The sequence below is a fragment of the Aulostomus chinensis genome, chromosome 5, assembly GCF_037954235.1.
Source record: "Aulostomus chinensis isolate RoL2024-O1b breed Wild chromosome 5, RoL_Achi_v1.0, whole genome shotgun sequence".
Taxonomy (NCBI): domain Eukaryota; kingdom Metazoa; phylum Chordata; class Actinopteri; order Syngnathiformes; family Aulostomidae; genus Aulostomus; species Aulostomus chinensis.
This window is the reverse complement of record NC_141324.1, coordinates 933,609-945,000: the sequence shown is the minus strand read 5'-3', so window position 1 is coordinate 945,000 and position 11,392 is coordinate 933,609. Positions and strand designations below refer to the sequence as shown.

The 11,392-nt window shown below is 46.3% G+C and overlaps 1 long non-coding RNA gene across 2 annotated transcripts; it reads left to right on the top strand.

Annotated features, from left to right (window-relative positions):
* Positions 1–6,182: 6,182 nt before the first annotated feature.
* On the top strand, positions 6,183–8,899 carry LOC147260828 (uncharacterized). 2 transcript variants are annotated; one of them, XR_015116171.1, is made up of 4 exons: positions 6,183–6,933; positions 7,986–8,157; positions 8,362–8,487; positions 8,630–8,899. It is a non-coding gene; the product is annotated as an uncharacterized LOC147260828 (long non-coding RNA). The 2 variants fall into 2 exon arrangements; XR_015116170.1 differs by having other exon boundaries at positions 7,986–8,487.
* Positions 8,900–11,392: the final 2,493 nt, after the last annotated feature.

The following is an 11,392-nucleotide window of genomic DNA, read 5'->3' as shown; positions in this document are numbered from 1 at the left end:
CTGGTGAAAACAGGCTCCGCCAATCAAACTGCTGGTAAAACAGGTTCCGCCAATCAAACTGCTGGTGAAAACAGGCTCCGCCAATCAAACTCTCTGGTGAAAACAGGCTCCACCAATCAAACTGCTGGTGAAAAAAGGCTCCACCAATCACACTCTCTGGTGAAAACAGGCTCCGCCAATCACACTCTCTGGTGAAAACAGGCTCCGCCAATCACACTCTCTGGTGAAAACAGGCTCCGCCAATCAAACAGCTGGTGAAAACAGGCTCCACCAATTAAACTGCTGGTGAAAACAGGCTCCGCCAATCAAACTGCTGGTGAAAACAGGCTCCACCAATCAAGCTCTCTGGTGAAAACAGGCTCCGCCAATCAAACTGCTGGTGAAAACAGGCTCCGCCAATCAAACTGCTGGTGAAAACAGGCTCCACCAATCAAGCTCTCTGGTGAAAACAGGCTCCGCCAAACAAACTGCTGGTGAAAACAGGCTCCACCAATCAAACTGCTGGTGAAAACAGGCTCCGCCAATCAAACTGCTGGTGAAAACAGGCTCCACCAATCAAACTCTCTGGTGAAAACAGCCTCCGCCAATCACACTGTCTGGTGAAAACAGGCTCCACCAATCAAACTGCTGGTGAAAACAGGCTCGGCCAATCAAACTCTCTGGTGAAAACAGGCTCCGCCAATCACACTCTCTGGTGAAAACAGGCTCCACCAATCAAACTGCTGGTAAAACAGGCTCCGCCAATCAAACAGCTGGTGAAAACAGGCTCCACCAATCAAATCCTCTGGTGAAAACAGGCTCCGCCAATCAAACTCTCTGGTGAAAACAGCCTCCGCCAATCACACTCTCTGGTGAAAACAGGCTCCACCAATCAAACTCTCTGGTGAAAACAGCCTCCGCCAATCAAACTGCTGGTGAAAACAGGCTCCGCCAATCAAACTGCTGGTGAAAACAGGCTCCGCCAATCAAACCGCTGGTGAAAACAGGCTCCACCAATCAAACCGCTGGTGAAAACAGGCTCCGCCAATCAAACTCTCTGGTGAAAACAGCCTCCGCCAATCACACTCTCTGGTGAAAACAGGCTCCGCCAATCAAACTGCTGGTGAAAACAGGCTCCACCAATCAAGCTCTCTGGTGAAAACAGGCTCCGCCAATCAAACTGCTGGTGAAAACAGGCTCCACCAATCAAACTGCTGGTGAAAACAGGCTCCGCCAATCAAACTGCTGGTGAAAACAGGCTCCACCAATCAAACTCTCTGGTGAAAACAGCCTCCGCCAATCACACTGTCTGGTGAAAACAGGCTCCACCAATCAAACTGCTGGTGAAAACAGGCTCCGCCAATCAAACTCTCTGGTGAAAACAGGCTCCGCCAATCACACTCTCTGGTGGAAACAGGCTCCACCAATCAAACTGCTGGTAAAACAGGCTCCGCCAATCAAACAGCTGGTGAAAACAGGCTCCACCAATCAAACCCTCTGGTGAAAACAGGCTCCGCCAATCAAACTCTCTGGTGAAAACAGCCTCCGCCAATCACACTGTCTGGTGAGAACAGGCTCCACCAATCAAACTCTCTGGTGAAAACAGCCTCCGCCAATCAAACTGCTGGTGAAAACAGGCTCCGCCAATCAAACCGCTGGTGAAAACAGGCTCCGCCAATCAAACCGCTGGTGAAAACAGGCTCCGCCAATCAAAGTCTCTGGTGAAAACAGCCTCCGCCAATCACACTCTCTGGTGAAAACAGGCTCCACCAATCAAACTCTCTGGTGAAAACAGCCTCCGCCAATCAAACTGCTGGTGAAAACAGGCTCCGCCAATCAAACTGCTGGTGAAAACAGGCTCGGCCAATCAAACCGCTGGTGAAAACAGGCTCCACCAATCAAACTGCTGGTGAAAACAGGCTCCGCCAATCAAACTCTCAGGTGAAAACAGGCTCCACCAATCAAACTCTCTGGTGAAAACAGGCTCCGCCAATCAAATTGCTGGTGAAAACAGGCTCCGCCAATCAAACTCTCTGGTGAAAACAGGCTCCACCAATCAAATTGCTGGTGAAAACAGGCTCCACCAATCAAACTCTCTGGTGAAAACTGGCTCCGCCAATCAAACCGCTAGTGAAAACAGGCTCCGCCAATCAAACCGCTGGTGAAAACAGGGTCCACCAATCAAACTCTCAGGTGAAAACAGGCTCCGCCAATCAAACCGCTGGTGAAAACAGGGTCCACCAATCAAACTCTCTGGTGAAAACAGGCTCCGCCAATCAAAATGCTGGTGAAAACAGGCTCCGCCAATCAAACTCTCTGGTGAAAACTGGCTCCACCAATCAAACCCTCTGGTGAAAACAGGCTCCGCCAATCAAACCGCTGGTGAAAACAGGCTCCACCAATCAAACTTTCTCAACTCAACAAGTTTTTTGACGGAAGTTCTTTTTCTCTTCCAGCCAAATTCAGACGTGGCCAACCAACTCAGCAGCAGCTGGACAGATGTGTGGAGAGCCTGAGATGGGAACAAACAAACCCAAATAGGAAACGCTGCTGAAGCTGTGGACGCCACCCCATAAAGAGGACATGTCGACCAAGAAGGAGCTCATCAAGAGTGTGCTGAAGCCCAGGTGGAGGGGCCTGTCCATCAAAGACTTTGACGGAGACAAAGCAAAAGGTAGGCCATGGGATTTTCTTTGGAAGGAGAGAAAATGTCTCCACATCGAGAGCATCTGAACAATTGTGGCTACATTTTACCAGCACCCAGAGCAGCCTGCAATGTTTCATGGCTCCTAACGTTTGACTCCAAGTTTCATCTTCTCTTGTGTACAGGGGTGATGGCAAATGGCAGATTTCTCCAAGGGGAGATGGTGTGTGACACCAGGGCAGAGTCACCCAGCTTCAGAAGGGAGAACCATGCTGGGCTCATGAAGACAGGAGGTGTGTTTGGCCCTGAGCTGAAGCCGACGCTTGAATTTCATGGAGGAGTTCTAATAGCCGTGGTCTGTGCTTTCATGCCTTTATTTGGACACTCAAGAATGGAAAGCTTTTATTTTGAAATGATCCTGAAGTCACTCCACATCCTAGTTTGACTCAGTGGTCTGTGCTGTCTTCAGAACAGGCCCAGAACACCCACTCAAAATGTGGAGTGTGTGGATGTGGGACACCAATCAGAGATGTTGATTGTAAAGCTGTCGAAACTGCAGGAGGGAAGATCCATTCAAACCTTTATTGCCACGAGAGGCTCACTGGGGAGGCAGAAACAGCACAGGAACAACGCAGTCCATTCACTTCCTCATAGGCTGCTCTCTTGCGCCCTCTACAGGGTCAAACTAGTTCTAGTTCTTCCAAGTTCCCACATCCTTCCCCTTCAGCGAGCTCTATATATTCCCAACAGGAAACAAAACCAGAACAAACAAGATTTTGGAGGAAGGTGCTGGACCTCCACCGCTCTGGCTGGGCTGCTAGGAGGCTCCGCCCCCGTGAGCAGGCAACGCTTTTGCTGTCCTCTCCTCTTTTTCCTCACACACGCGCACACACACACACACACACACACACACACACGCTTGCCCAGCTCCCATCCACACAATCACCATCACAGTCACCTCCTTCCCACACTCAGACATTCTCCTCCTTTGACAATCAACCAGGAGAACTGCTGGACTGTGTGTGTGTTGACCTCTGACCTCCAGGTCAGACACCAGGACAATCAGTGCACTGTGGAATGCTTCTTACGCTGTATTGGTCTGAAGAGCGTCCGTATTGTAAATATTTCCTCATGGCCATGTTTTTCCATCCTGGTAATCTTGTCACTGTCTCATATTTATGGATTCACAATTATAAAGTACGGTGCCACTTGAACTTCTTTGTGTTCAGCCTTGTCCTTCTGCACTCCTTGAGTGAATCCAGTCTTCTGAGCCTCGCCAAATCTCAGTTCCTTTTTCCTCCTACTTTGGGACCTCTTATTGACCCACTGGTGACACATTGGTGCTAAATTCAGTGTCATGTCCCACTGTAACAGAGGGCGCTGTTGTCCACCTTAGTCCCTCCCAAACTGATCATTTCATCCATAGAGCAGAAGGCACCTTAGCAACAACTCTGGACTCTGCTGGCCCCCTAAAGTAGAAAACTATGAACCCAAGGAAACAAGCACCTTGGTACGGTTCTGGAACCTGACAGCTTCAACAAGAAACCCAGAAACTGGAGAGAAGATGGCGCTGCTCCAAACTGGAGGAGTCACATGGAGTCTGGCAAGATGGCCTTAGAACCTAGAAGAAAGCCCCTGGTAGAACCAGAGCAGCCGACTACTCAGCACTAATAGAGTAACTCAAGAACAACCCAGGTTCCTCTTCAGTACTGGAGCCAGACTGACAGAGAGCCACGGCTCTACTGAACCAAGTAGTCCTGTTTCCCTGGGCAGCAAAGAGTTCATGGACTTCTTTAACGACAAAATTCTCCTGATTAGAGAGAAACTTCTTCTCCTGCTGCCATCAGCTGACAACATGGCCCCTAGAACCCAGAACCTTAGAGGCAGCTGGAGGACCAGACACACACTTGGATAGTTTTTCTCCCATCAGCCTTCATGAGCTCAGTTCAATAATGTCCTCCTCTAAACCTCCACCTGTCTCCTGGACCCCATCCCAACTAAGCTGCTCCAAGACTCTCTCCCCTCGTTAGCCCCTCCCTCTTAGATATGATCAATGTGGCGCTGGTATCTGGTTCCGTCCCTCAGTCCTTTAAAGTAGCAGGAATGAAACCCTCCTCATAAACAAGCCTGGATCCAGAAGTTCTACCAACTGCAGACCAACATCACATCTTCCTTTTCTCTCCAAGGTTCTGGAGAAAGCAGCTGCTAAACAGCTCTGGGACTTCTCCACAGCAACAGCTGATTGGAGGATTCAGTCAGGTTCCAGGTTCATCCTAGCACAGAAACAGAACTAGTCAAAGGTACCAGTGACCTCCTACTGGTACCAGATGAGGGACTGGTCTCTGTGCTGGTCTGATTAGATCTCAGTGCAGCTTTGATACCATTGACCACCATATCCTTCTACAGGGACTGGAACCTGTCACTGGTATGAAAGGAACCACACTAAACTGGTTCAGGTCATAGTTACTGGGTAATCTCAGTTGGTACCAGTTAATGATGGTTCCTCTGAGACCACTACAGTCAGTTCTGGTGTTCCTCAAGGGTCGGTGCTTGGACCAGTCCTCTTCACCCTGTACCTGCTTCCTCAGGTCACATGATCAGGAAACTCTCCATTAATGTTCACTGCTATGCAGACGACACTCAGCTGAACTCATCAATGATCCACATGGAACAAACCAGCTGACTGAACTGGAGGCCTGTCTGAAGGACAGGAAACATGAAGGACCATCATTTCCTTTATTAAACTCTGATAAACTGAAGTTCTGGTGCTGGGCCCAAACACCTGAGGACCACCTGATCTGATGAGACAGGTACCCTGGATGGCACCACCCTGGCCCCCAGCACCACTGTAAGGAACCTAGGAGTTCTCTTTGACCAGGACCCTTTAACTCCCACATTAAATCTCCAGGACGCCTTCTTCCATCTACGTAACATCGCTAAGATCAGACACATCCTGGCTCAAGAAGATGCAGAAAAACTAGTCCCTGCTTTTGTCACTTCCAGGCTGGATTACTGCACCTCCCTCCTACCAGGCTGGACTAATAAGTCCCTAAAGACTCTCCAGCTGGTCCAGAACGCTGCTGCCACGTGTTGACTAGAACTGGTAGCAGAGACCAGGTCTCTCCTGGACCAGAGGAAAAACTGGGGAGTAATTTTCCCAGAGTAATTATTTTAGAGTTATTATTTTCCTCTTCAGTAGTCGTATCTACTCATTTGGAGTCATAAATATCTCCTGTGACCAATAGAGTGAGAGCAATTTTCCAGAAGAATTTCTATTGGAGTAATACAGCAAGGCCCCGCCTACTATGTCCAGGTTTTTGAATTCTAAAGGCGCCATTGTCTCAGCCCGCACTTCTCCGCATCGGCATTACTCAGCACTCGCAGAGTCTGCAGACGGGACCACAATAATACCGTACATTGGACTTCATATTTTTCCTCACTTTGATGGATCAGAAACCAGGTCAGACTATTATTGTTTAACTTAGTAAACAGCAATGTTTGTTACTGATTTGCAACTTTTCAGCTGGCCACAGCTACTTACCCACAGACGTTAGCATGTTTGCTAGCACCAGGAGTACTACTAATTATTAGGAACAGTATTGGCAAGGCTATATCATGCATATTCATTCGTGTATTTACAAGGGAGGGATGGTTCACATTAAAAATCAATATGTCGGTTTTCACATTCATGTGAATCGTCCAGAATTAACCCTGAAGCTCCTTTCCATCTGCAGCCCCTGAGCAGGCTTTTTGTGGTCATAAAACTATCCATACAAAAACTGACATCGATAAACTATGCAACAAGACAAGTAGACATCGTACAGGAGACGGAACAATTGTTCGACGTTTTAATGGTGGCCGCACTCGCCGAGACACGTGTGTTTGACTCTGAACAGAGTGATTTGGTTTGCTTGTCCTTCATATCTCGTCCGCCGTACATCTACAAAACGCTGAATTTTCGAATCATATAATGTCAAATCATATAGTCAATGCCTGAACTGTTGTGTCCGATGTCGGTGGTTTTCAACAAGTAGTCCGGGGACCCCCAGTTGTCCTTGAGCGAATTCCAGGTGGTCCCCAGCTAAATGGAGAGTTGCTAACCCAAACTGACCCTTCTAGATTCTTTAGCTCTTGACCCTTCTAGATCTTTAACTCTTGAGGTTTTATTGCACAACCAAGAGTCCACTTGTGTTATATTGTATCTCTTTATTTGCCTCAAAGGATGCAAGCTGTCAGGGTGAAGTGTCTCCACAGGCAGAAGTCCATTTGCTATGAAGGGCAACTGACCTTCAATTCATTTTTGGAGTGTGGTGAGTGAAACAAATTGCACATGGAATAGAATTGTCATCTACCAAATAGTGTATTTTGACTGCAGCCCCCATCTATAAATATGTTGTTCCAGGGGCCCTGAGAAAGATTTGAGTTGAAAATGTTTGCTTTAAAAAATTATATTTAGACAAATATTTGCACAAATTTTAATGCTTTTTCAAAAATGGCAGTTGTACGAGCTCACAAAACAGCACTCAGTGGTGCACTACAAGCTTGTATATCTGCTAATATTGATATTCAAACAGTTTTCTGAAAAGAACAACAAAAAAGTCTTATGTTTTTGTATCAGTGGCGCTCAATATTTCATGTCAAGGATCCCCCAAAATTATATGTCTTTGGCCGCAGACCCCCATCTGAATATCTGTTGTTTCAGGGACAGAAGCAAAGATTTGTGTTACAAATGTTGACTGTGAAAGATTTTAGGCACCTTTTCAAGATTCTTGAAAAAATATCAGATCTGCAAGCTCATAGTGCACTACTCGGGGGCAGACTTTGCGCTTGTAGATCTTCTATTTTTCAACAGTTAAAGCATGACGCTATAATGCTTAAAACACCAAGAGGTGTTCCCGCCCAAAATGGGTTAATGGTTAAAGTGGTTTGAATTATAGTGACACAGATGCATGGCCTTTAATAATAATAAAATAAATACATTGCAGTCAGATTCATCAATGTTGTGCAATCTTGTTTTGTCTGCAGTTTCCAAGAAATTTGAAATTCCAATCTTGGATTTAAAAGTCTATGACGATCTGAACACTGAGGTTGATGAGTAGGCGTTTACGTTTCTTGTGAATAAACCACACCTGGGTGTGCTTGAGGTGCGTTTACCTCAAGGCTCACATCCTGAAGGTGTGGCACTTATTACTCGGAGTCATATAATGCACACAGTCCTTGCTAACCTAGAATGTGAAGTATTTTTGCACTTCAAAATGCTCTTTGTTTCAAAACACCCAATGTAATGCAACATGGATCCATCCTCATCGAACATAATCTTTTTCCATTCTACGTGTTGCAAATGATCCCCTCTTGCTGATAGTATCACACCTGGACTGCTAGATTCAGCAAGCCCCTCAAGCCACTCCATTGCCAGCTCCAGAAGCTCCTTTCTCAGCTCCAGTGTGGAAAACGAGGGGGACTCTGATGACGTCATCATTTTGCAGCCAAGTCCTGCCCGAAGTAACAGAGCTGACCAGACTCGTCTCGCTCAGGTGAGCCTTGATGACTGTTTGAAATCGAGATGCTGATTCTGATAAGGGGGAAAAGCCCATGTACAGTTTTGAAGTAAAGGGGGGATGGTGGCCACTCACTTATTCTCGTGCCTTCATATTGTCATTTTGACTCAGCCCCCTTCGTGTTGCAACCTGAGATTGACAGAATAGTCGTTTACCTTCTCCCACTTCGATGATTGAAAGGATTCTGAAGGAGAAACCTGGAGGGGAGAGGATCATGAATGAGCATGCTCAGACAAAAAGTCTGACAGATTCTCGGAGACGTGACATGGTGAAGATACTGGTGGCACACATGGCCAGTGAACATGGGTATGACGGCATTATGAACATGAGCACCCAATGTACACTTTTTGTTTTAATTGGTGCAGACCAAGAGCCTTTTTTTGCAGAAGGCATCAGGAAACAATACTTTTGTTTGTATCTTGTGTGTGTGTGTGTGTGTACCCTGTAGGGCAAGTCCTTCAAGGCGTGTCAAAGAGGAATGTGCAATGGGCATCACTGCCTTGTTCCCTTATCTGGCAGACCCCCAGGGCAATTTGGGCCATGTAAGTAGATAAAACAAGTCTGTAATTGCTCAAAATAGGACTGTTGAGTGCATTGTAAACAACATATTATTGAACATTTCTGGATGCTGAGCTTTCTCCTAGTTCAGCACTGCAGATGTCAGAGCCTTTGACTCCTAGTTCAGCACTGCAGATGTCAGAGCCTTTGACTCCTAGTTCAGCACTGCAGATGTCAGAGCCTTTGACTCCTAGTTCAGCACTGCAGATGTCAGAGCCTTTGACTCCTAGTTCAGCACTGCAGATGTCAGAGCCTTTGACTCCTAGTTCAGCACTGCAGATGTCAGAGCCTTTGACTCCTAGTTCAGCACTGCAGATGTCAGAGCCTTTGACTCCTAGTTCAGCACTGCAGATGTCAGAGCCTTTGACTCCTAGTTCAGCACTGCAGATGTCAGAGCCTTTGACTCCTAGTTCAGCACTGCAGATGTCAGAGCCTTTGACTCCTAGTTCAGCACTGCAGATGTCAGAGCCTTTGACTCCTAGTTCAGCACTGCAGATGTCAGAGCCTTTGACTCCTAGTTCAGCACTGCAGATGTCAGAGCCTTTGACTCCTAGTTCAGCACTGCAGATGTCAGAGCCTTTGACTCCAAGTTCAGCACTGCAGATGTCAGAGCCTTTGACTCCTAGTTCAGCACTGCAGATGTCAGAGCCTTTGACTCCTAGTTCAGCACTGCAGATGTCAGAGCCTTTGACTCCAAGTTCAGCACTGCAGATGTCAGAGCCTTTGACTCCTAGTTCAGCACTGCAGATGTCAGAGCCTTTGACTCCTACTTCAGCACTGCAGATGTCAGAGCCTTTGACTCCTAGTTCAGCACTGCAGATGTCAGACCCTTTGACCTTGATTTTAGCAGTTCTTCAAGAAGGGTGCGTGTTTTTTCATTTTAAGGAGAAAATAAAAGAAGAAAAAGTTATTATGTGAACAGTGCAAAGAATGCTTTTTTGCTCCAGTGGTGACAAATAAGACTGGGGCTCTGCTGTGATTTAAGTAATTTCATTTATAAACAATATAAACCAAAAAAAATTCCATAAATTAGAAAATAAGTGTTAAAAAAGTAGTGACATTGGCTGATCTACAAGCTCACAATGCTGTGAGATTGTAGATCTTATGTTTTCACTAGTTTGGGTCTTGGGCAAACATCTAGATGCATCCTGCAACTGGAAAGTGTCGCAGCAGTATGTGTGGTTCCAACACTTCCAGGTGGTCCAGATGCTGGCGACAGAACCCCTTTCAGCGAGGAAAAGCAGCTAACCACAGAAACCCAGTGTCATGAGGCCATCGCACTGATTGTAAAGGACCACACTAGTCCTTGCATGTGTTTGTTTCATCTCAGTGAAATATTCTAAATGTGTATTGTTTACATTCCGTTTTATTAACAAATATAAACTCTCAAAGTTATTAATTAATGCTTCTATTTTTGTGTGTGTGTTTTAAAATAGTTGGTAGGTGAAGTTGTGAGTGACTACTGTATGTGTAGGACTGTTGTATGGATTTGGGAGATTGAATTTTGTCCTCTGAGTGACACCGTAGCTCCACAAGAGGGAGAGACAGGTAAAGGTAACCCAACAGGAGTTGGTAATGAGGAGGCTGCTTTGTTTGAGCCTGGGCCACAAAGGTTTGATCTCCAGGCTCCAGCGTAACTTCTGCTTCATTTGCACAGAAAAGAACATTGACGCCTGTTTAAACAGAAGAAAAGATTAAAAGTATTGAAGCATCCTTGGTGAGCGCAGTGAGGTATGTTTGTTTATCTTGAAACATTGTATTATTGCAACATTGTGAGTTTGGATCAGTGTGCATGGAACACTTTGTTTGAAGGAATGTTTGGTTGATGTTGTAATATTATGGACAAAATTATGAAGATTGTACTGTGTTCCATGTGTGACATGTAGAGCTGGCTCAGGTGAGCCCCTGCATGGTTTCTCCCTCTCTTTCTGTTTCCCTCCTCCCTCTCCTGCTCTTAGGAAAGATCCAGGAGGACTCTGGCTGCTTCCTGTTCTGCCCTCCCACCTGACATCTGGGAGAAGAGTTGATTGGAGCCTGGTTGCCCCTCCACCTGGCTGGTTCCAGGGAGGCCTCTTTATCAGCCACTCCCCTGCTTTGTTCTGGGTCTCTCTCTCTCTCTGGCGGCCTGCTGAGCAACATACTCTGAGAAACCACTTTGTAAGATCAACTTATTTGGAAGTGGGAGGTGGTCGGTTGAGGTTAGATTGGGGTACCCCACACCTTACATCACGTAGTCTTCTTTTGTATACCACACTAGTTTATGGGTTGGTGCCATCCTTGTACGTTTTTGACAACCTTGATGAGTTAGACGGGCAGGCCTTTTGCTACTTGTGTTTCTTGTGTCAGGAAGATTTCAGTTAGGCCTTGTTTTGATATGTTAAGTTAATTTGTTTGGCACAATCCCCTCACGGCCTACCTTCCCTCCCACTTTGTACACAACTCTTGTTGTTTTGATCACCCCTTTGTGAAATAAATAATTCTTGCACTGATAATTTTCCACTTGGCTGTTTGTGTTATTCCTTGTGTTGCCGCAAGGAACGTAACATACTGTGAAGACTGTATGGTGACTTGTTTGTTTTATGTTTTGTATACTCTGACACAGTTTTCACGGTGCTCTGGTGAACGTGACGACGCTGCTCTCACTAAAATAAAA